Source organism: Anopheles gambiae, chromosome 2 (assembly GCF_943734735.2).
Source record: "Anopheles gambiae chromosome 2, idAnoGambNW_F1_1, whole genome shotgun sequence".
Classification (NCBI taxonomy): Eukaryota; Metazoa; Arthropoda; class Insecta; order Diptera; family Culicidae; genus Anopheles; species Anopheles gambiae.
The window spans coordinates 18,896,536-18,922,859 of record NC_064601.1 but is presented as its reverse complement, the minus strand read 5'-3'; the positions used below and the strand labels follow the sequence as shown (position 1 = coordinate 18,922,859).

General features: G+C 49.5%; 1 protein-coding gene across 1 annotated transcript in view; it reads left to right on the top strand.

The window, feature by feature from the left end:
- The window catches only part of LOC1273658 (cadherin-99C), a 149,284-nt gene that overhangs the window by 35,669 nt on the left and 87,291 nt on the right, over window positions 1–26,324 (top strand). The gene's annotated exons all lie outside the window — the stretch shown is intronic.

Genomic DNA, 26,324 nt, shown 5'->3' with positions numbered 1-26,324 from the left:
ATGCTTGCTTTGTTTTATGTTTTGTTTTGTTTGGGCTTTTTTTCTTTCTTTCGTGGGTAAGGTCTAGTTGCCGTCCATAAATTTCATTCCCAATCCGCCCGTACAGTAACAGAAACGAAGGTGAAACGAAACGAAATGCCTTTATCAGATGGCGTATAAATCTTACGGCGCTTGATTCTCGCACCGCCACTATTCATTCCCACTTTGGGCGCTTTTCAGAGAAAACAGAAAAGCAAGCCCTAATCGGAACAAAATGCATCCTGCTGGAAAAGGAACGCTCCGAAAGCATTAAACCTGGAAATCCCCAAACTCCCAACAGGCTGCGAACAGCGTGAGCGAACGGCCTGAAGCCAATAAATTAATGTACCAACATGCTTTCGGGCGCATGTTTAGGATTTAAAGTGTTTGTGTGTGTGTGTGTGTGTTTGAGGTTGTTTTAGATCTTCTCCTCCTGCTCTCCATGATATGCGATCCAAAAGGATCCAAACAAAAGTATGTTACGGTCTGGGGAGGCGCGGTTCATCGCCCAGCGTGCGTTTGATTAGAGTCCCCGCTCGATCCGAACGGTTTGGGTCCCAATTCTTCGGGGTTTGTGATCTTCCCGTGGCGATAGTTCCAAAATTTTAATTTCTCACTCACACCCGTTCTACGTGCAAGGATCTCGTAAATTTGATCTGGTCTGCGGTTTTGGGTTCGCATACCTTTTTGCCACTTCTTTGGTGCGTCTTGGGCGTTGGAAGAAATTCCTAGCCAGCGCTAGAAAATAGCACCGTCATGCAGATGATCAAACTCCTCGTCTAGACACTCGCGCACACACACATAACCGCCCAGTGTGCTGCTTTGAATAGGGACATGATGATCTAGCAAACGAAAGGTCAGGAATGTTTCTCCCATCGCCCTCTACGTCGCTCCATTAAATAAAACCCCAATCAAACGAACCACTCGTTCGCTGTCAATCCGAGCGCTTGTGCCATTACAACGCTGACGGCCTGAACTCGAGTCGAGTCGACACAGAAATGCTGTAATCCGCCTCTGTTAGAGCTTGATGTTAATAGATCCTGGAGAGGATGCCTTCTCTCCTCCTCGCCTGCTCCTCCTTTGGCCTTTTCTATTCAATTGCACTTCTCTAAATGTTTTGACAATGAGCGATTTAATTAAGCACTGGCGCGGGTTTCAGTGGATTCAGCGGCCATCGTCGCCTTGTAAGTTTTTTTTTCAAGCTGATTGTAAGCTTGTTGATGTTTGTGTTACCCTGTACCCGCATCGAACGGCATCGTTTGATGTTTCGGCCGTGTTTAGGATGCGGCAGGTTGATGGATCAGTGGTGCATCAATGGCTTGTGTTGCAGCGTTGTGGGAAGGGTAGCATTAGCATTCCGCATTTTCCGCCTGACCGATTCACAGTGAGGAGACGCGCTTTCAATTAGTACCATCAGACCCCACCAAGACCGGACCAGAGACGGCAGACAATCTCGTCGGAGGTTGTAGGCTAATTTATAGTAACCAAACATGCAACGCGGTAATGAAAGCGAGCGATACAGCGATTTTTGTTATTGATTAAACCAAAGGAGTGCCTCGCACTGATGACGACAAGTAGAACGATCCTGTCGACGGGCGAAATGACCCAGGCAAGACTTGTGGGTGTGTGTGTGTGTATTGCGCGCACTGCACTCTACTTTAGCTCCGCAATTGCTCCGTTAACCTTACCACACCTGAACGAGTCGACGAGCAGTGAACAAAGCTAATTCGAACGCTTTCTTCGCGCCACAAGAGCACCCACCTCACGCGGGCGGTGGGTAAAAGTCCATAAATTATAAATTACGAGCAGTGGTAAGAGACGATGGCTATGTCTATTGAATAAAATATGGATCGCATGCGTAGTGCACATGCACATAAAGGCACAGCGGTCCCGCCACGCCAACACTATCGAGCGGGATGGTGCGGCCATTGGTGATAAAATGCTTGCGTCCGTCCGCCGTACAGTGATGGGCACTCTTGAAACCAGAAGGATGCAATGGGGTGTGAGTGCTGTTGCACTGCAACTGTATCTATGGCGCGCGAGTGCCGTTGCTGTCCGGCCTGAATCATCTAATTGGTTCACGCGGTTTATGGTGCGCATGTTTTATTAGGATCCTCTATATTTAGCAGCACGAGCGATGAGAAACGATGGGTAGGGCCGGTCTAATGGTCGTGTACATTGGCAGCTGGGTCGTCCGCAATTCTTTTAGCATTGTAACAGCATTTGCACATTTGCTGCTTGGAGATTGAGAATAGAAAAAGGGTAGTCTAACAAGGTAAAAGAATTCTTCGTGGCATCAATTAATGTCAGTATTTGTTGGAGCTTCATGATCTGATTTTGTAAGCTAGAGTTGTTGAGTGGAAATTATTGAAAAATATTGCAAAATTCATGTTCTGTTTTACATTTCCCAAACAAGCTTTGGCAGTACAAGCGTAACTGTGATTTGAGAGGTGGCAATAGCTAGTATTAATCGACCTAATTCAACCGGCTGCTGGCAAGGTAAGGCCAAGTGAATCTTCTCCAACACTCGACGCTGGCCCTATTGTTTCGCACTATGCTGCACGCTGCGCTAAACGGTCTGTAGTATTTTCTTCCCCCTGAGTGTGTGCATGAGAAACAACACCCAAGCTACAAAACATTTAATTGTCGATTGCCGATGGATTGTTAAAAAAAGAGGAAAAAAAAACAGCACATCTTCCCAAACAAGCTCATTTTCTATTTCGTCATAGTTTAATGTGCTGTTGTTTGCTCAGCTCCCAGAAAAAACGAAGCTGGGAGTGCGCGCCACACGCGGCAAGTGCTGCAATTATATGGAAAACTGGTCAAATACAATTCCCACACAGGTGGTTCCATGGGCAACCGGCGGTGGCCTAAGCATCGGGACGATCGGATCGATGTGCTGCGGTAACATATTAGACACAAACGCGTCGAGGCTTTCGGGAGGGCAACACAGCGCCGCACGGGAATAACCATTAGTCGATCGAATCGCAACGCTTTGACGGCGGCCCACCAGCCGAGTGGTTCAATTTTCGACTCTATTAACGAAAAAAAGTTTTGACCATTTAACGTTTTCATCACTGTTAATCGCGGGCAACGTTTTCGTTCGTTTTTATTTCCCTCTCTCTCGCTCTCCATTTTAAATTTGGGAAGCCTTTTACTTTTTTGGGACGCAGATCGATCTTGGTCTCGCGCTAAAACAAGCATTTCGATGCGATCTCGATCGGCACGAAAACGTGGCAAAGAACTTTCGTTTGCGTTACCTCCGTTACCGGTTCCCGTATTGGGCAAAACGAATCGTGTACGAAGCATAGATGTGTGTGCCAATTTTTGGGTGAAGTTTTTTTTTTCGCTATTGTCGGTTCCTGTCCGAGGGCGACGAGAGCCCATGCTCCTGGGCACGTTAATTTACGATTATTTCTCTTATCGTGTTATTTCACTTGCCTTGTGTTTAAGCCGCGGGCCGCGAATTTCGGTTCTTGTGCGTGTGTTTCTTCCTCTATTCTCGGTGCGATTATCTTTACGGTTAATTTTCCTGTTTCCTGTAACATGAGGCGAGGGAAAAGGTACTGGCAGAGCGTTTTTGTTGGTGAAGATACCGAAAAATCCCACTTAGTATTGGCGAGTTTTTGTCTCGTTTTTGCTATTTTTTTTTTAGCTCTTGCAGCTAAGGCTTGTTTCAATTTTTGATTATGCTGCGTTCCCACAAGTATTGTATGAAGTTTGCGTGAGGCCACACTTTGCATGTGTCAGCTTTTGAAGGACGGAAACCCCTAACGGAAAGCTAACTTACGAAAGCGTGGCTCGAAAGAAGGCAGGATGATGTGAAATCTTCAAAACATCCACGTGAGATTCCTCCCCAATAAACGACGGGAAGCAAGATGTTTCAATTAAGTTTTATCACACATTTTTGTCTGCTTGTTTTGATTTCCTCTTAACATAGATGTGGCGGGGGAAAGTCTTTGAGAACTATTTCCTACTTGCACAGCGACAGCCGGGACTGGGTGCCCGAGTGACCCAGATGATGGAAATGAGAGTGCGGTTCAATCTGGAAGCTGGTGGTGGTGGTAGTGTGGTGTGTGTGTGTGTGTGTGTGTGTGTGTGTGTGTGTGTGTGTGTGTGTGTGTGTGTGTGTGTGTGTGTGTGTGTGTGTGTGTGTGTGTGTGTGTGTGTGTGTGTGTGTGTGTGTGTGTGTGTGTGTGTGTGTGTGTGTGTGTGTGTGTGTGTGTGTGTGTGTGTGTGTGTATGTTGGAGCCCCTTATTTGCGTGCCACGCCCAAGAAAACCTACCACCCGTACTCTCTCCGGCTTGAAAATCTAGTAAATCTACTCGGTCAAGATGGAAAAAGGGAATGGAACCTGAGCTTTCAGGCTGGCCCAGTTTTCGTTCCCCGGAAGCATGGAATGCATTTTCTTCCTCTGTTGTTGCTGCTTTTTGGAAGGGTGCAAGTAAAAGAAAATGCATCTCTAATCGCTGCACCGTGCCCCCAGTATGGGGGAGAAGAAACAAGTTCAGATTTGTTACAAATTCTCACCGCACAATGTCGTTTTGCCTTCGTCGAGCGAAGGGAAAGGGCATTTGGGGTTATAATTCCCATTTCATAAACGATCAATGCATCCGATTAATGCTTAAATTGCACTCTTTGGGATATTTTAGCCACGTTACAGCCATGAAAAACACCAAAAGAGTTGTTAAAGTCAGGATGTAACCTTTGTTGCTGGAGAAACTATCAAATGTTTCCCCAGACAGAACTTCAACGTTGAATACTAGACTCCTACAGCAGAAACTAACCCAACAATTATACTTTACTTTTTAGTTCAGTTTCTTATGAAGCGTTGGCATAATGTATGTCTCCAAATTTCAAACCGCACGTAAAATAAAAACCTGTCTTAAAGCTTGTACAATTCCAACTATCTGCGATTCAACGGTTACGTTTCCGGATGCAGCAACATTAACTAGTTTGTACAGAATGGTGTGCCATATTTTGCTCGGGGTGTTACCCTCGCCGCCCTTCCATTTAAACAAGGAAACATATCCGCGCACCGCGGCACCTTCGCGTACGATTGTTTGTACATTGTGTGCGAATAAACACATTTCATTGTGCTGCTGCAAATGCTCCGATAAGACGCTCCGGCGGCGTTTTGTGTCCGCCGTGTGTTTACTTTTTTTTTGTTGCTGTTTTCTCCGCAAACTGTCAGTTCCAACTATAAACAACTCCCAAGCGCGCACGGCGTTCCATCCATTTGCGAGCGGCGGCCCATAATCTACCCGCTCGGATCTACGAGCGTGCAACTTGCCTGGTTGGCTGGTCCCCTTCGCCTCTGTTACCCTTTGAACTTCGTGAGACAACTCGTCTCGTGTGTCCGACGGTACCGAAAGAACGGAATCTGTCCCCGTCATCGGCAGAGGATGTGAAGACATTTGCGACCGGAACGTAATTCACTTTTGCCTTCCGCCGCACGCTACCACGGAAGAAAGTGTGTGTCTGTGTGTGTGTGTGTGTGTGTGTGTGTGGACAATTGGAGGGGGCCGTTTCTGGCCCAAAAGCGTAAGAGAACCGAGGACAACTTTTCACATGACCATACCGCGCGTGATTGTGTGTTTCTGGCTGCGAGGTTATGAGTTTTGCTACAAACTGTAACCGCGTTCGAGCGCGATTAGCCTTTTCCCTCTCGGCTTAGGGTGGAAAAAAATGGTTCCGCTCCTTCCGCTGTCCGGGTAGCGTCGGGAAGCATTTTTAATAGAAATAATAAATTTCATCGCACAGCACGATGCTTCTCTTCCCCATGTGGTCGTAGAATCGAGTGTACGGGTCCAGTTGCATTTACCAGTGCAACGAGCATTTCTTATCCGCACCGTTGTCAACCCACGGCATTTGCTCGTTGCGCACGGGGCCAGCATCCCTGGGTGCATGTTGGAAATGTAAAACATGGCACACGGAGGAAAAACGCAAACCCTGTTAACAAACAAAAAAACACACAGGCTGAGCAAACCTGATCGGCCCTCGACAAGACGGGACGGCGACGGATTTGTACGGTTGTTCGAATTAAGCGATGGGGAGTTTGTTTTTTGCAATTCGTTTGTTTCCCTCCAGTCGTTTAGCAAGGCGTGGAAAACTGTCCTGTCCAACTGATCGGGGCGTATATCGCGCGCATTTCCAATCCCTAATCAGGTCGAACGGAACGAGCAACGACGAGCGGTTGTTGTTTTTCTTTTCGGGGTTTGCTTTCCGTTTGTGTGCGATATTTTGTTTCCCGCTAGCAGCGATCTTCGATCGCGATTATCTTCGCCCCTCGTTACGTTACTCAAAAATGACATTCCACAGCGCACAATCAGTAAGGACCCATTGATCCTTCTGTAGAGCCCTTTTGCTAAAAGCGTTGCTGGCCAAATTACCGGGTGTAAACCCGGCAGCTGCCACAAACGGCAGAGACAAACACAGCCGGCTTGCACAGGCCGCGTGACTTGATCGGTCGCATTAAAACAATCCAATATCTTTCGCTGCTTGCCAACCTGTGGTTCATTTCTCTTTATCGTAATCAGATCCCAGCCCCGCGTGGGGTATAGCGGTAAACAAAAACTACAGCTCTACCATACATAACATTGCAAGTTCGCATTGTCGACCAGCAGAAGGGTTGTGGTGGTGATCGGGTTAGTGTAATAGCAATAGGCAGTGAAGTGAAAGAAAAAAGAAAACGTTCGTAATGCGAAAAAGCAAAACCATACCCCCAAACGACTTCCCATTTCGTCGATCAATCATTCGAAAGATCACGCCTACGCGATTTGAAGCAAACCGTTCGCGGGTTTGGGTAATAAAGGTGCAACCTAGCAAGGGAGGGAAGGCAAGACTCGCCCGTTGTAATGATTGTGCTTGTGGAAATGGGATACCCTACAACTGGGACTTGCACATCCACTTGCACGATCGTGAAGTGAGTGTTTGTCGCTTGCTGTTGGAAAATTTCTCCCCAGAAAAACAACAACAACAGAGGGACAGTGTGCAGAATGGAGAGAAGGAATGATGAAAAAAAAAGAAAACAAAACACATCAACATGAATGGCTTAAACGTCCGTACACACTTCACCGGTAGTTAATTTAATATTTATAATCAATAAATCGTTAGATAAATTGCACCCGATAGACGAATCTCGGCGGCTCTTTGTTCCCGCTGCAGCCAACGCGGCTAGGAACCATTTGTTGGCGCTTCCAGCAGGAGGGAAAGGAAGGGAAAAAACCTAGGGAAATTGAACTAAGGAGGCGCCATACGATTTCGTCTTCGCGAGCGTATCACGATCGTGTGGCGATCGATCGTTGCCACAGCCTGCTCGCAACGCTTTGTGTACGCAATAACAAATCCCTATCAGCTCGTTTTTCCCGTTTTTCCCGTCCCCCAGTGTGCCGTTCGATCGCTCTCTTGCACTGTAGACTCCTTTGCACTGCGTCGTTAGAGCCCTTTAGGGTAGTCCGTTAGCTGATTACTGGAACGCTAATGAAGACAGCAAGCGCAAGGCAGGCTTCGGGCGCAATTTCGCTCTCGCTTGGCCGAAGAGTGTGTTTCGCTACATTAGCGCTCTTTGTGGAACAAACTGTCTTCAAGAGGTTCAAGATCACAAAATAAAACAACGTTGTGGCAGTTGTCTTAGAGAAATATAAATGTGTGTGCGTTATTGTAAATGAAAATAGTACAAAAGGATGCTCTCTGGCCGACCTGGTCTCCTTGGGCAGTACGTGTGAAATAGTTTGCGTTCTTGAAAATGCGTTCTGAACGTGCCACAGTGAGGGTCACGCGGACCAGGGCTAAGTCAGAGTCGTCTAAACCTATTTTTCCTAAAAATCGAAAGTAAAGCAATACCTTTTCTTGTATGTGTGTGTGTTTTTGCTTAGCTATTTGGCACAGTTTCGTAACCGCTAGCCGATTATTTCACGCATTTTCTACATTTTCCCCACATTTTCGGTGTGGCTACTCATCGGCTAATTTTCTTCTTTGTGACCCCATAACTCGCCGCCTGTGGTCGCAGTGAATGGCGTCCTAATTTGCACACATTTCACATCACGCGCAACACTTTCATCCCTATTGTTATGATAAACAGCGAGCTTGGCGGCGAGACATCTTTACCCTCCCTTCCCAAGTCCAGGTGTTTTGATGCACCACACTACCAACACACCATTTTGTTGCCTTTGTGTAGCACTCTCTCGCTCACATGAGTTAAAGAGTTGGCTTTTGATGAGTCAATTCGTGGTCGCCATTTTTTTTTGTTTTCGTTTTTCTTTTTGGAGTATAAAAACAAAACACTCATAGCGGCTCATTACCCTAGCGAGTGCGACTAATTCCGGGGCAAAGTGTGAAATGAGTGCGCTGGAAAGATCGCCCCTTTCACCGGCCAATGCTGTTGCTAGCTACCGCTAGCTGCACTGTTTGTAAACACCCGCGAACCGTGCGCGCTCGTTCACGATTACGCCATCTGCGGGTAAGCGAACATTACCGCTTTTTCCCCTTTTTTGGGTTGAGTTTTTCACCTCGTTCTACGGCTTGTTGTGCTGGTCATCAACTTTCCGCCACAAACCGGTACAAATGAGGGAGAAATTTTATATAATCAACAGCAGCTGTGTGGGTGCTCCCAATTGCGACATGGCGGTTTGGGCGGTTTGCTATTATGTTTGCCGACCCGAAAGTTTGCTTTGTTTATACGCGGGTACGCGGGTGCCGGCAGCCAAAGAAATCTCGCGCTCCGGCACGTGCGTGCCGCTGGAAAGTGCGAACTTGAACCGGAAAGCGAAAGCGATCCTATTTTTCTTACGAAATAAAACGCGTGGGAACTGTTACACTTTTGGGAGTGGAGCTAGGCTTTTATTTTATCATATTCATCTAGACGTAATATTAATTTGTTGACATGACGCTCAGTAAGGATACAGCCATTGTTTTGCAATCGTTTTGCAAATGCGTTCATACATAATTTGTTTGTGTACTAATGAAAATGATTGTTGTGGCCCATTGGGGATGCATCGAATGATAAATGAGCTGCAGACACAACACCATTCTCGTGCGAACAATGCCGCCCGGTGGAATGCATTTCTGTTTATTAGCCAATCGCTTAAACATCTTCCTTTGCTGAAGCGGCGTGTAGATACATTTGTAACATCTTCTTCATCCCTTTGCCGATCGTTTTGCTGCGCTCAACCGCGTGCCGACACGCGATGTACGCGAGAGCAGGCAAAATATGAAGCGGAAACCTGAACAAAACAAAAAAAAGCATTCCAATGCGCCCTAACGATACATCCGAACGGTGCAAAAATATACGCCCCAATTAGGCAGTCGCCGCACGACTCCTTGCCGACCGGCCGTCAAGCAGATCCTGGAGCATCCGCCTGCCCGCACACCCGGTCACTGACACAGCACAATTCCACGAACCGCCCGAAACGATGGCCCGCTGTCGATGGGCGATGGATTTGCAGATTATAATGCCGAAGATGCGTTGCTCCGCAAACGCCAAACCGAGCGGGCATCCCCGCGGGGCAGGCGTGTTAAAAGTGAAACGCATAATTATGCAAACATTAAATGCACAATAAATCTGTGGCGTCCCGGGAACGACCTCTGCGGGCTGCGGGTGTCGTTGAACCGTGCGTGCTTCCCATCCTGGGGGCACCGAAAAAGTGCACCGTCCGACGCATCAGCGCACAACGGCGTCCTTGAGCAGGCGAGCGTCGGAGCATCAGCGCCAACCATTCATCTAGCCAGCCGAGTGGCGCAAAGTGCATGTAGCTCTATTTTGGGCCCTCCGGGTCGGGTAGATGCAGCATATTGATCCGTCTGCCAACGCTTCTCCTTTGCGTTGTGTTTCGTCCAATAGGTGATGGAAGCCTGTCATCAAGGGCGTCTCGTGTGTCGGAGATGAGGTTCGGCTAGACATTCAGATCAGCGTTCAATGGCCAAGAATCGGTTGCCCTCTAAGAACGTAAAGCATGAGAAAAAAACAATTCTTAGGTCCTATGTTTGCTTCGGCCACGCACGCCAAAGATGCCGGGATTGTGGATGCTTTGTTTGCCTTTTCTCGATGGTGATTGCGGTTCACACCGGCATCCTGTGTTGGGCATCGGGACCGACGGAAACCAACCGATCAACAATGTACCATTATTGAAGCGACTGACGCAATTCGTCGTGGAGTAACCCGTGCAGCGGTTGGCGTGGCGGTGCGAACTCGATCGTTACCATGGCCGGCACCGGCACCACCCGTATGCCGTAATGGCGGCGCACGAAAATCTCGATTAAGCAATATTCCAAACTAGACCCCAAAGCCCCAGCCAGAAGTAAACCGAAAGTTGCCGACATACTTGACGAGAAGAACGCCGCTACACGGCGACAGGCGGCTACGGGTCTCAAAATATTGCCCGCGGAAAGCGTTCGCGCAGATAAATGGCTCATTGTAGCCGGGTTTTTTTTCGGTTCGGTTCCGGCTAGCCCGTCCGTGAATCGTGGCCATACAATGTGCAATACGCCCCGCCCTGTTCCATCCCCCCAGGGCTGGGCTGGGAGAACGGTTTTGTTTTCATTTGGCGGCTTTGCGCGCGTGGGAGCCTTTGTGGCTAAAATTGGTAAACCCTGTATGATGTGTGTTAGTGCTGTAGATCCCCCCGAAGCTTTCAAGATCATTAAAAAGGGAGAATAAGAAAAAAAACACCAACCATTTCTTATGCTCACTAATCGCTGCGGCGCTAGATTTTAGTCCGCGTGCCAACATATTCTGCTTCAATAGCTTCAAAGCACGCCATTCTTCCAACACCGTGCTAAGGGACAAGTTTTAGCCTAACAAGAGGCGCCATCCAGACATCGGGGTGCATCGCTTCTTGCTCTCTAGGCAACCGGCTCGTCTATCAGGCCTGCATCATTTCACCCCCGGCGGGTAACGAGCGAGAGCGAAATGATAGCCGCGTACGATCATTTCGCTGGAAAAGGCAACAATTTATGCTGGCGTGCCCCATCCTTAGCACTTTCACACCGCCGGTGGTTCGAAAGTGAAATCTCCAGCAAAAAAAAAAACGGCTCCGAAAACCGGTCGCAGTAATTGGGTCCATCGTGTTGTTGGGCCCTTTGTCGTCGACAAGGGCCCTGTTGTCATCAGCGAGGGGAGGATAATGGCAACACCGACAAAAAAAAACCGGACGCTTGGCACATTTTGGAGGATCAGGACACGAGCCGTTAAGCATTGCGCGTTGCACACTCGGGCCCCTCGCAATCCTAAGGCACCAACGTGGACAGTGCCCGATCGAACGCTAAGCGATCTTTGCTGTCGATGTTGTGTTTTCCTTCCCACTTAATCTTTGCATTTGTTACAAGTTTTTTGTTTTCTTCTGTCGTGCAAAGTGAAACGAGTCGATATGGTGAGTGGTTTTTGGTGCGTGTTTTTTTGTATGTTTATTTACCTTCCTCCCTTTGCTCGCCTCTCACAACCTCCGCCGCAGCTTCTGAGTGTTGCGAGTGTTCTCATTTTCGTAATCCTTTCAGGCCCCACGGTGCACGGTTTGATTTGGGCATTCTGAAAGTATCTTACGCCCCTCGCGATAATCCGCCGTGCGCTGAGAAGTGCGAAAGTGGGACCTAAGAAACTGGTCCACGCGCAGCATCGTTCACAGAGAACTGTTGAACCAAATCCAGCACATAAAAAAGAATCCAAACCACTCTCGCACGTCTCGCGCACCGGCACAGATAAGGCCCTCTAACAGCCAAACGAAACAGGATTTACCTCCACAGCTCCGAAGTGCCCCGGATGACGTAAGCCACCGAAAAAGTTCTTCAACAGTTTGGGCGACCGGAAGAGCGTACGGTGTTGATGGAGCGCAAATAAAGCAAAACAATTTGCCAAAAGAGAATTGAAAAAAAACAGGCTACATCAGCTTAAAACTCCCCCCCCCAAAACGAACAACCGCTGCCGCGAATCATCGCAACATCATCCGTGCCGATCTCGGGCGACTGATCGAGAGCAAATCAAGTGGTTGATCCTTGTCGCTCAACGGCTCCGCTGCTGGGAGCGGACATAACAGCGAACAGTGCGGACATTTGGAAGGGACGAGCGCGCGCACGCGGTCGGTTAAGGAAGTGATCACCTTATCTTCCTCTGCCATTCGCTGCTCGAGCTCGAGCCATTATAAACAGTGAGTGGGTGCGCTGGAAATGAATTGAATGCCGAAAAGAGCGGCGCGACGACTCACGCGCTCCTCGACGGGTGGACAAAACAAGAGGGATTATTAAATTTTTGAACAAATTTATCAGAACAGGTTCCTGTGAGAACTAGTTCCGCGTGCGTATTGCAGGGGAAGATTGGTCGGGTGGAGGGGCGGGGGGACTAATTTCCGTCCAAAAAAGTCCATCACTTCGACCACGTTGCGAAGCCTCCGAAGCAGGCGAAGGAATTGAATGACGCACCGACGTGACAGAATGTTCTTTTAGGGACGCGGACAACCTTCTCACCCCGGGATGAAGTCTTCTTCCGCCTACCTATCGTTTTGAACGGAACAGCATCTCTGTGTTGTGGTACGTATTTTTTTACTGAATGATTGAATGCATCATCCTCAATGCAAAAAAAAGAAACCTGTTCAGATAGACGTCCGAGACCCGTTGGAGAGGTGTTTGCCTCTTTGCCGACACCAGACTGGCAGACGGGTTGACTCCCACGTGGACAGACGGTGCGGTTGGCAGACAGTATCGATTCCGCGACTACCCACCACCTCCCATCCTGGACATTGGCGGTACAGCGGTTGACGTCGAGTTCGGATTGATTTACGATCCATCGTGCACCGAAATGGGTAAGAACCCGAACGTACTCTGCCAATGTCGTACATCATTTGTCAGTATGGTTCTGGCACGATCGGGAAGAACTTTTTTTTTATTATTACTACTGCTATTTCGTATCTTAATTAGAGAGACTGACTACCACTAGACAAATGACTACCGTTTTACAGTTCGATGCAGTGTGTTGTTTTTATCCCCTTCCGTTTGTTTGTTGCTGTTCGAATGTCTCGAGGACAAGCGCGCAAGACCCTCGTCAACTGCAACTTTCCACTGACAGCTTCATTAGAATACTGGCAGTACAAACAATGACACCGTTGGAAAATGAATTGCCCGTGTAAGTCGCGTTGCTAAACGCGATCGACTTATGTCGCAAGCTGTCCGACCGATTGTGCTGCGATGTGCTGCACACGGTTTAGCATACGAGCACGAGCTGTTTTGTAAAAAAAAAAGAACTTTACACCGCACCGCACCGATGTCGGCAATGTCGGAAAGGAAGCAGGTGTTAATTATGCATATAGGAGCGGCGGGCACAGACTACTTACTACCAAGAGCGTTACAGGTGGGTTGACGGAACAGTAACCACAACTATACGGCCAACGGTCGCATGCATGGTGCTGATCGCGCAATAGAAACGCACCATAAATTATAACGCACTGACAACTGACGGCAAACGGGGCAGCAGATCGCGCGGTCGCGATCTCGGTCGCGAGTAGCGAGACAGAGGGAAACCGGTCGTTGTTGTTGCTGATGCTGCGTGGTGCCGCATGATAGATGGTTCATTTTATGGCTGTAAAATGTCTCTCGCTGGGCAATAATTCGCATGACACACACACACATGTCACACATGCTGGCTGGCAGGACGGATCCAGGAGAGGGGTTGCGATTAGGGCACGAGATCAGATTAAAATGAGCAGATCTAAGTCAGCGATAAAACTCATTTGCTTCTCCGTCGGTATCGCTTCCTCGGCTCCGGACGGTCAAACCGGTCGCAGGCGGAGGTGAATGGATGACAAACGGATTACCCGTGATTTGGGGCTGGCCAGATTCTGCCCCTGCAGGGCACACAGGCAGCGGCGACCGTGTGACGTACGTAAACGACGGATATCTCAATCTCTCCGGCAGGTGTGCTGCTGTGGGTGCCGTGTGAGTCGCCGGCGAACAGAGGAACTTTCTTTTCCCGAGTTCTATGCAACACACGCCTGTCAAATCGTTTCACTTCCTCTTCTTCCCGCCTACCAATGTGTATGACCTTTCGTCGAGGTCCCCGCGTGCGTCGGCTGCGGGAACCCTCCGGCACGGTCGGATCTACCCGTTGGGCCGCAATCATCACGATCACCACACTAATTGCATTGCCTTACAAGGTTTAATCAAAAGCAAAACCTACCTGCCACCTCATCCATCATCTTTTCCTCCCTTGGCTGGCTTTTCGGCAGTGGTAAGAGCGGCGAAACGCTTTTTGTTCCCTTTGCATCTCGCAGCGCCGGATGCAGGATGCTTAGATTACGAAACCCGCCTAACCCGCACTGTACCGAGAGAAATGCGGAATGGACAGATACGCGTGTGTCGTACGGGTCGTTTTGCTCGGGAAGCGATCGCGGGCTGTCCTTCCCAAAATTGTGCTGTGCTTAGTACGGTGAAAGTAAGCGTCGTCAGCGAAATCAGTCAGTCAGTCAAGCGAGACGCAAGTCAGTCAAATCGAGTGGGCACACCGGCAACAACTTCGCACCGCGTTTGCCGATGCTTTTGCCGTTCAGTCGCGTTTCTGCGTGGCCGTGGCAGCACCGGCAAAAAGGTTACAACCGAGTGCGGTGTCGCACCGGAGCTTTTGTCCGGCTTGGAGTGGGCATTTTACACGGGCACGAGGTTTCCCATGCCTTACCGTTTCTTTTTTCTTTTCCGTTGCCTCTCGACACGGTCCTCCTCTGTGCTTCTCGGTGTGCATGATCGTACAAGCTTCATCGTATGAATAAAACTGCTTCGCAAAACCATCGCTTGTCGAGTTGTCGCTCTTAGGGGGCGCGGGAGTCGCAACAGTGAGTGGAACCTCCGGGATCTTTGTGGCAGCACGATTCGGCAACAGCAGCAGCAGCAACGGCAGCCATGGTTTCCGACCGGGAGTCACGAAAGGAAGCGAGGCCGTGTGGCTGTGCTGTAGATCCGTCGGGTGAGCAAGATTGACATGACTAATACGTGGATCATTACAAGCCGGCCCGACAACCGACAGCCAACACCGCTCGGTGGTACAGATCAAGGAGGGGCGATTAGCGCAGGCGGGGGTTGAGAAATGATCTAGATCAGCACATTGGACATGATCCAGCAACAGCAACAACAACAACAAAATGACTAAATGCAGTTTTCGCCATTCGAAAATCGATTGGAAGGCTTCGGGGTGTCTGATCACCCCCAATGTACGGAGTGGCGTGTTTGCTGCTTTTCGTTAAAATCGTTTGCTTTAACCTTTGACTCTTTGCCCGACGGGGACGCAAACAAAAGAGGGGCTGCCCCTGGATTGTCTGGGTACTGCGGGAGGAACGAGAAGAAAATTGAATTAAAACTATCACCGATCACGCCCGCATCAACTTCCCTGTATTTGCTTACCCAAAACGCCCCGGGGGGAGGAACGAAAGAGAGTTCGACATGCAACTCTCGTTCCTTTCGAACGAGCTTGCACGTCGCTCAAAAAAGCAAACAAAATCTTTCGCGTGACAGCGATTGTCGGATTCAGCTGGATTTTGTGATCGCTCCATTGCATCACACAAAGCGAAGAGTTTTACACCCCAATAAACCTGCCAATGTGCACATTATGCACCCCCCTTCAAAAGAGACAATTCTTTTGACGATTATTCTTCGGTGCCTAGCGGTACTGGTATCTCCGCCGAGTGTCCGGGTGCACCGTGCAGTTCACCTGACGAGATGACATATGATCGGTGCGTGCCCACCGTGCACGATCGCAATCAACATTCTGGCAGCCAGGCCATTTAACATCACCCACTTCAGTACGGTTGCGAGCGATCGTCACACACGTGATGCAAACGAACGATCGCACGAAACCTCAAGTGCAGCCGGGCCACGAGCGCTCCATTTCGTGGAGGTTGCAGGTTCTCGGTCGCCGCGCTGGTACACCTTGGCAACGAGAGCATCGAGAGCAATTGGAGGTTTTGTTTGGTTTGATGCATTGATATAATTTCGCCCATGCGGGACGTGGCGTACCTACACCGCACAATCAAAGATTGTCGACCGAGCTGCGCTGTTGTGCAACGCGATCGATCCTCGCACGAATTCGGGAGTGGCTGCTCGCTAACATTTATCATCAGCAAGAGCAACCTCCAAAAAGTGATCTTTTTAATGTGCACTGCTACACCCGGGTGGCTTGTGCTGCGCTCCGCTCCTGCTCACCAGTGCCGGTAGAACTAGATCGAGCTCCAAAAACTGAAAGTTGTTTCGAAGGATCACCCTTACGGCTCCGCTCGCACAATCGTGCGACAAGTGTGAAAAGCCTCCGAACACTGTGAGCGGGTGTTTTTTCCCCCTTTCGCAAAAGATCTTCAAACGAAATTCGGTAAAGTGAGGGCTTCCCCTGTGTGTTGCTTTTTACTTTCGATTTTTAAACCCAACTTGAGAGATTTTCCCAAACCAATGCGAGTAAAAAAAACCCTTCGCCTGATTGGATGTTCAGGTTTTTTGGGCTGTTGTTGCTCGGTTCCCTTCTGTTTCTTTTGCCCAAAAGGGCCCGCAGCCGCAGCAATTACAAATGTATTGATCTCAATCAGGCAGGTTCTGGTCCCTATTCGGTGTATGTGTGTATATGTGTGAGTGTGTGCGGGTCCTTTCAAAGCCACGAAAGGACTCGTTTTTATGAGTAATTTTTACCTGCTTACTTACCTCACGGTGCGAACCACCAACGGGGCAGTGAAAACCAGAAACACCGCAAGACCGGTATTGAGCTCCTGCTTGTTATGTGTGATGAATGATTTATGAAGCAGAAAATCACTCTCATTTTCTCACCGACAAAGCAGGCCAGCCGCCGTTGTCGCTGTGCAGTCATGCTGCGGATCGAAAATGGGGACACTTTTTTGCGCTCCCCATGCTCCCTTCCTTCTTCTTGGACACGATCGCATCTAAGCGCAGGGCAACATGTGTATGCAATTGCCATTCATTAGCAGATGATCGGAAAACTCATGTCAATTACATAAAAATAATCAATCCATCTCTCTCCCTTCGCCGGCCCCGAGACTGCGCTGCCATCGTCGGTTTTCCGCGATCGATTACGATCGATTGGGAGATTGTTGCAAAATTTGAAAAAAAAGAAAGAAACAAGGTGCGCTTTGCAGCGTAATGCTGTGCTGGTCCACGGGGAGACGATATTTATATTGATTCCTTTTGCGAATACACCTAAAGGGAAAGGGATTTCTGTGTTTTGAAAGCTGGCTAGCAATGAGCAAACGGTCGAGTTTTGCGTTCTACACCGTGCGTTCGATCCTTCAAGCCCTTCGAGAGCGGTTCGTGGCTTGCATTTCTCTCTATATGGCACTGCGAGGGCCACATTCCGGCCACAAAACAGTGGTGGGTGCAGTATGCGAATTCCTTGTGATGTTTTTTGTGATGGTTTCCCCGTAGTTCCTACGCGATGAATGGAAAACGGTGACTTGAATAACATAACACAGACAAAAGTTGATAGTGCATCACAAAGCTTCTTCTCCCTTTTAGCGTGGCACAACAATCCTACATGCTCTGTTCCATTCATTCGAAAATAAAAACAACGCAAACAAAAAAAAACTGCAATATTGTTGATGTTCGTCCCCAAAAAATCGACACATCAAAACAGCGGCCCCGGTGTGCCGTAAAAGGTGATTGTCGAAACGTTTTACGACCGCGCGATGTTCGCAGTTCGCGAGGTGCCAATATTATGCCCGACTCGGCACAGGGATGATCCGGGGCAAGCGGTGCACACGGAGCATAAAATCAGCTCCGGCTCCGCCGAACAATGCCACGGCAGTGAAAGGTGTCAACTTGACATTCAAGTTTCGTCGGTTTTGGGAGCGGCGGTACGCCGCGTACAGTGACGGGATGATTTTATATCGCCCGTTGCCCGAGGTCACACAGGAAGGAAGTTGAAAGAGCTGGACGAGCACGGAGAGGGAGGGCAGCCAAGATACAGATCGGTTTGTTAAATTCTACTGCTCCAAACCGCGTACCTTACACGTTTCAGGGTCAAGCGAAGAGAGAGAATGGCCTAAATGGGGTCCGAGCGGCCCCAAACGGTGTCTCTCTGTGCCAGGTGGGTTGCCGTGGGCTTGTGTGTTCATTAGCTATGGCCAGCCTCTAGCCACACCAACAGGGAGGGAAGGGGCGTGTGGAATCAATTGTTTTAGTGCACACACATGCCCTGGCAACGCGCCAAACGGGATTGCTGCGTGCCAAACTGCCCTCGTATCGCTTGCGCGCATATTCCTTGTGCGCTCCCTTGCGTTGCCTTTGTATGAATAATTGAAATTGTAAATTATAGGTAGAAGGGTGCAAGCTAATCAAACCCCCTCCAGTGCACCCCCATCGGCATGGCGGAACCGTCGTCATGAGGCGGACCAAAAATCCTGATAAGGGTGGGTGATCGAGTGATTTCCATTCGCCCGATCGTGGGCCCGTTGATGGAGCACCGACATCGAGAGGTATTGGAACTGTTCGATTGTCAGACAATGGCATCTCGAGCGCCTGGTGCGCGTTCCAGCACATGAAAAGCATGCCGCCGAGCGCGGTCAACAATAGTTCGTCTTCACCTTGATGGTGGATCGATGGTGGTGGTGGTGGTGCATTTATAAATTATTTATGTGAAACGCTGTATCTGTACACGCCGATAATCCTTACGCAGAGGATCCCGCCGTACGCCGGCAAAGTTCACGCTGCCGACGAGAGCATCGGAACGACCTATGGACAGCGGAACACTCGGTTTGCCCAGCAGAGCGCCTCGAGTGTGCGACAAGTGTGTGCGGTCGCGAAAGAGGCCGAACATGCGCGGGCCCGCGCGCCTTGAGTGATGAATCATTTTCTCACACAGCCAAACCCTTGTTTCCACAGCTCCAAGTTTGCAAAGGGCTTTGTTGTTTTTCTGCGTTTACTTCAAAGCATACACACGAGTAAAGGCACCGAGCGTATGGCACAGTTGGCGCACGCTGATGATGCTCCCGCCGTTCACTCGAAATGCCGGAAGCACCGCAGCAGGGCGGTAGGCGGACTATAAAACTCGCCCCCCGGGTGCCACTCGAGAGCCCGCGGTGTTGTTGTGAAGAATCGCCAAAACCGTGCTTCCCCTTTTTGCCTATTGCGGGTGAGAAACTTGAGACCAACAAACTAACTAACAACAACGGCTGTAGAAGCTGATCCGAAAGTTCCTAGCGCTGGCCGGCAGGTTTTTGGCCTGCCTCAGCATAACAAGTGTTGCTGGAGCTGTTGCAACGCTGCTGAAAACGCCTTCAGCTTCCCCTTTCACTGGGCAACCTGTTGCAGCAGCCCAACACTAGCAGCGAAACACGGGCTACGGCAATAATAATGACCTCATTTTTATTCTCATTTGTGCTCGCACCGGGGTCGCAAAATCAAGTCCGCTAGCTTTTGCAAAACTAAGTGGCGGTTATGTTTTTTGTTGATGTTGTGGTGGTTGTTTGCGACGGGTAAACTGCGGCGTTGCGGATGGCGAAACTTCCTTGCGGAGCGTTGTAACAAAACGCCGAAAAGGCGTCGATCGTTAAATCCAAACCAACCACCCGCCCGGGCCTGAAGCGAGAGAAAGCGTTGCGTTTGCCTTTTGTTTGGGCAAGCTTGTTTTTCTGCTTGTTCTCGGGCTGATCTTCGAGGTCCAAAATGGGAAGGGAGACGTCGGCTAATGTTTTGCAGCGCCATGCAAAAACCTGACACGATGGACACTGTGTGTGTGTACACAAAAATGGAGAAAACTCTAGCTGTAGTAATCGCCGGAAGGATGCAAATTGCGATTTAGGTACAAGATTTCAAATAAGTCTCGTGTTAGTGAGAACTTGATTTATGAAATGAACGTTTTCTAACAGCCTCCGAAACTGTTTTTTTTTCTGAGGTTTAAGCCTTTATATTCAATTGAATTAACTCATTCATTGGTTATTTTACTCATTTACATTTACTTTTTCTTTTACGACAAAGTACGGTTTTCCGTGAATTTGATTTATTTATTCTTCCATAGTCTTTTTAAACTGATTCCGGGGATTCCTAATACTTACTATTATTCGTTTTTATTCAGTTTAGTTATTTGCTCTGTATACTTATATACTTTACAGTTTATTATGTTTTCTTTTTATTTATAATTTGCATTGAAAAAAGTAGTAAGGCAGATAGGTTCAAAAATACGTTCAACTTCAGAGGCCAGAAAGTAAACCTAGCAAGAAATTCCATGCGAATAACGCGAAGCTCAGGCGCGTTGCTAGTCAAGTGTGCGGTGCGAAACGACACCAACCACTTCTTTCCTTCATGCACTTAACTCGAGCGTACATTTCCGTCTGCCACGAGAAGGTGCCCGTGTTCGGTCAAGAGCACTCCAGAACGGGCCGCCGCAAGACCGTGAGCCAACACCGCAGCTTGGCAAAATCGCCACTGCCGGGCGCGTACACGCTCACCCGATACGCACCCCGTTAAAGGTGGGCTAACATGGAAGGCCTACTGGAAGTGAATGGCTGTTGCGCACCGTACAGGCCCCAAAATGGCAAAGCATAATCCCCCAGTCCGTCGCTAAAATGAAGGATACGAGCAAGCCAATTCACGACACAGCGCAGCACAGACGCTCGCAGAAAATGGGGTTACGAAAATATGGATCAAAATCGTGATACACGGTGTCCTGGTGGCTAGCTACCGGACCGTCCCAATGCCACCCTCTTCCGCCCAGTCCAGCACCCGGGCCCCTTGATTGCGTGCGGTGCGATTAAGAACCATTCAGTTCAGGTTGACTCTCCTCTACTTGCTCTAGGTTCTGGGCCGAGCCACAATCAAGCGGATGACATTGAGTTCCTGTTGCCGCCGGCCGCCCGATTTCACCCGCGTGCTTCGGGTGCGCCATTTGTTAATTGATTTCTTGTTCTCCCCCGATACTCTCCCGTGGACCCAATTGTTCCCGTGACGGCTGAGTCTCCCCGGTGTGTTGACCAAGATACACCTTTCCCTTGGGTGTTTGGGAGTTCGATGAGTTCGAGAAAGAAGAAACGACGGTTGTCCCATTTACAGGTTAGAAACGTATGCCCGGTGGCGTCTGTGACAGTAAGTCGGTGCGGAAATAAATCGTTTCTTAAAAGGGATTTGCTCATCATCCAGCAGGTCAGTTCAGGCGCATCGGCTTTATCGGGTGTAGCAGGCCAAACCTGGGGAGCCAGTTGTTGCATCAATCATCGACGTGAATTGTCGTCGAGCCCAGCTGGCACAGACGACAACGTAACGAAAGGCTTTCCCCTCTGCCGGATAGGGCGGGAAGCGTTTGATTACAGTACAATTAACATCATTACGACATCTGTGTCGGCGTCGGAACGGAACAAAACATACTACTCGCGGCCAGACCTGCCGGGGAATGATGTGACCGCCGGGGATAAATATGATCGATGACGGTGCCGCCGATCCGCAAACCAAACCGTAATAACTCAATCGCCGAGCGTTCGATTGCACAGGAATGCCGATACTCGATACCGTTTCACGAAAGCGGGAGAGAGCGAGAGAGAAATCAATTACCGGATCGTCTTTCGGTGACTCACTCGGCTCGGTGGTCGATCTAATCAGGTCAGTCGGTGCTTGCAGCTAACGGTGTATATTATGCTGGCAGGGTGAGGGCACCGGGAAACCTGCTACACCGGGGCCGGGGGTCCAGTCAATTAATGGAAGGAACTTTTTGGTGCGACTGGAGCGCCCGATGGGGGGGTTCGAGAGAGCTTTCGTTCCAGGACACGCCGACGGGAGCTTTCTTAATGCCTATCATTCACGCAAACCATTCAATGCGCTGCAACATGAAGCACTGTACTCCGGGGCCCAATGTGCCGACAACTTTGGGACAAATGATGGTGATCATCATCATCAACTTTGCTCGCTAATGATGCATCCAGCTGACACAAAACTGGTGTGTGAGTGTGTGTGTGTGTGTGTCCGTAAATCGAAGTTCCATTTTCCATGCTCCCGGACTGATCGCGCATCGCGCAACACAGTACCGAGAGTGCCAAGGCCAGAATGATAGTGCTGATGGCGGGCAGGGAGACATTCATTGCTCGCCGACGAGTGTCAATTAAATTCATCTTCACCCGTCGCAATTACGAATGCCGATTGTGCAGGTGAGGTTCGCGGTAATGCATTCCAACCTGTCAACGGTCGGCTGGAATGTTTGCTTCCCTTTCCCTGCCCGATACTCAAGTGGCAGAGGCGGAGAGGCCGTAACTTTGTCCCATATTTACGACCACCACGATACCCGTAAATCCAATTACATTTATTTTACAACATATTTCCCTCGCTCGCTAATTTTATCGCGCTTTCGTTATCTGCAGGCTGTAGCGGTGTGGCTTGCCGTGCCCGTTTGCCGTGCCACTCCGCCGCAATTGATCGTGTGTGCTTTATTTTTCACCATTGCCGCGCGCTCCGCCGCAGCCACCCTTTTTCGGGCCATTGTGCGCGTAAATGTCCCAACAGAACAGCGGCCAGGGCGGCGGGAAAGCAAGACACACCGAACGGCAGATGGAGCTTTTCCATGTTTAGGGCTCGGCACCAAACACTGCTGCCTAACGGCAAAAGCCTTTACGCCACACTCCCGGTCCGTTGTCCGTGACAGAGCAGAGCAACATGATCTTCTTCCTGCACCCGTCAATAGAGCGTCACTTTGTCTGCTTACGGTTCATCCTGTGCCGTGGGCATGCTACATATCGCAGATTCACCGATGTGCACCGATTGCATTCGATTCTAGCTGACCTGCCTTCCAGTTTGCTTGACGATGACACACAGCAACAAACCATCCGGGTGTATGCCAGCCGAACCCGATCTCTCTCTTGCTCTCGATCGGCTCGATCGTCATTAAAATACAACATAATTTATGTGTCCATCAGCGGAAATTTATGTTAAATTATTGAAAAATAAATAATGAACGTTAAACCGTGCAGCGGGGACGCGACCCGATCGTGCACACCGCAAAGTCAGATCCATTCACCAGCGGGAGCCAGCTTATCGTGCGTACGACCACCATGGCGGTGTGTTCCGATTCCGTTGGTACAAATCGCAGCCGCGGCTACAACGTACAGGATAGGTACGAGCTCGCTCGCTCGGTGCGCGGTGAGGAGTTGCGCAAACTGTGGCGTTTCCGTGTTTCATTTGTCAACCGCGCGTTTGGCTGCGCACCGCGTTCTCTGGCGGAGCGCGTTCTAAGTACGTTCTATTTTGCATTTTTGTCGCCGCAGACTGCCAGCAGAAACTCTTCCCTACGTAAACCGGCTTCGGCTTTGATTCTAAGCCGGTGGTTGGGACGGCGGCCTGTCAATGCACGCAGTCCGGTGCGCTCGCTCGCTGTCAATCCGGCACGGAACGATTCGCCGTCGCAATACCGATGATCGGCCGCGATCGACTCCTTGTGCGCTGTGAACAATGCGCATTGTGAACGAGTCGAAAACAAACGACCGTTACCGCGTTCGCGTCAAAAACCACACAAATGATGAGAGCGAGACACCGACCTCCCCCCGAATCTAGATGCATACGGTAAATGGTCATTAATTATTGGACCGTTTGTAATGGAAAAGAATGGACGGGTAAATTAGGCTGGAGTTAGAAAATATGTTGGAACACTCAGCAGCGTTACAAATGGCACCCGCGGTGTTAGCAATGATGAGAAAAACAAACTCACAGCTTATTATTTCTTCGGCAAACGTCAAATATCCACACACGCAGCCCTCTCTCCCCTAGGGAAACACACTTGTGGCAAGGGGTGTGACAAATGCCAAGCATGAAAACATGCATTTTAAGCCTTTAAGATTGGTGTGCCATCGAACGTAACCTTCCTTTCTTGACGATATGCAAATGGGAAGCCGTTGGTGGGTAATCCGTTGCGAGTGTGTTTCGTTGTTCCATTTTTTTATTGTAGCATAGCCGTTGGTTGCATTTTCAAATGCCAACTCCCGAAAAGTATCAATATCCGCACACCGCTGATTAATGCTGGTGTAAATTTGCACGCAGCTCGATAGCGGAGGATTATTGCGCCGTGCTCTTTACCTCCTTCCTTCCAGTCGGTGGATTGCTGTTGAAATGATTAAAGCATATTTTTTGCTTGTATGCTGCTGCAATCTTAATCCGCTCTGTTTTGTATTCGGAAGGATTTTAACGTTTGATCAAATAATCAAAAAATATGTTGAGTGTTTATTTGTCCCCAGGGATGGTAAAACGGGCGTGAATGTCTTTCTACTTCAGCGCTCTAGTTTGCGGTGAAGCTTTTTCTTGTCTTCTTCTATCGCTTGCACAAACAATCGGACGATCTTTGCGTGTTTAGCTCCCCTTTTTCACGGTTCGCTCAAAAACCATCGCACCAATTGCACCAATCGCACCAATTGCACCAATCGCACCGTTCCCGTCTCTTTCTTCTCTCTTTTTGCTGAAATGTGTCAGTCGATGCTCCCCCCCCCCTCCCCCTGGTTCCAGAACCGTGTTAAGTGTGCAACGAAGTTGGCCCATTCTGCAATCGAACGCGCCCGATCGGTCGCATCGAACGGGGAGGACTTATTTCCTTTAGCACTGATCAAATATCGCCGATACGGCGTCAGCGAGAGCTCGATTGATCGATTGATCGCGGCACGATTAGGCAAATCGATAAAGAAGCGGCATGGGTATGGGATTTCCCTGTGCGGGAGGGAGTTGTACCGGTTTCCCGAAGGAAGGAAGAAACACACGCCGAGGACCGCAAGCAAGGCTGTGGCTTAATTTATAATGTTTGTGATACGGTAGAGCTATCTACTTTAGCCCGATTAGATTACCCCGCCACACCGACGCTGGGACGTGATGGGACCGGTCGGTCGAGTGACAGCGTGTCCGTAACGGACATACATATCGGAGAGCTGTAGGCGGTACCGAGACAGCGACTCTCTTTCCCTCGCGATCGAAATATGCTGTACGGTGGTCTCAATCTCGGTTCCGTCTTGGATCGATTGAATCCAATCAATCCACACACAAACACACGCGCTGTTCTCTTCCGTCTTGGACATTCCGCATCCCCCCTGATCACATTTTGCTCTCTAGGGAACGGGATTGGCAGCAAGCACTACTACCCCCCTGGCCATCGATACTCCCAGCCTGACTTGATGATGCGGGTTCCGCGATATCGTTTATAGCCGGTACGGTTCCCGGTATGGTACCGGCACACACTGCCTGATACAGGGGCGCCTTGGAACGAATGGAACGAGCAGTCGTCCTTACCATTCCCGTTTCTTACTCCCCCCTTGCTCCTAAGGACAGTGCGGATTTATGCGCAAAACCGCAGGGCGCGTAGGAGTGGGCCTGTAAGTATGACGGCAAAATTTCTTTTCCAGCCCGAGACGCCGCCACAAATTGAACTACCTTCCCCGCTAACCACCCTTCCCCCGGTGCACCCCTTTCTGCGATCGAACCTGGTAGCAAGGGCAGCAGGGAAATATTTCCTAGAACTTTATGGCTATTGAATTAAATCGATATTTGCTTCATTCTCTCATCTTCGGCGGCGGCGGCTGTGCACGGTTCTTTCCGTCCCCCCCTGGCTAGCTAAATTGCATCTCGATCGAATGAGGAGCGATCGGCATTATCACCACTGTAAAATGCATTCTTCTCTCTGGTCTGTTTGGGCATGGTGCGGCGTGGTTGCCGCTGGTACCTTGAAGCCCGTGGATAACTTCATCATAATAAACACACGCCGCACCGCTTGGGCCTTTCGCTCGCCTGCCGCTTTCTTTTAATTAGCTTACACTGGCGGACATAAATATTTTGCCGGGTAGATACACTTTTATCCACCTTCATCATCATCATTAACAAACCACACGCGGGCAAGAGGGAGAGAGAGGGAACAAGGGGATTAATAGCAAAACACTGCATAGTCGGGCGCGCGCAACCGCGCACACGGCCACGGCACATTTGTTGCAACCTACGCACCATGCGCGATTCCGTAGGGATAGCCTTCCGTTGTCATGCCGTTAGCACGTCGTCTTTGTGACTATGGGCATTGCAGCAACAACAAAATGAAGAAGAAAAGAAACGAACAAACCTGACCCGTAAACCCCCCTCCGCAAGGTGCCGGGAAGGGAAAGGGCAGCTTAATCTTATTTACGAACAAATTATAATTTCAATAATGTGCAATAAATAATCGCTAATAATGATAAACCACCTGATTGGCTGCGTAGAGTATGCGTGTATATGTGTGTTTGTACGTGCGTAAGGCTGCATAAGCCTGCATTGGGCAGTTGCATTTAAGCGACAACTGGTTGCAGGGGTTGATTGTAATGAATAACTTTGAATGCTTTGAAAGCAGCCCCCCCCCCTCCCC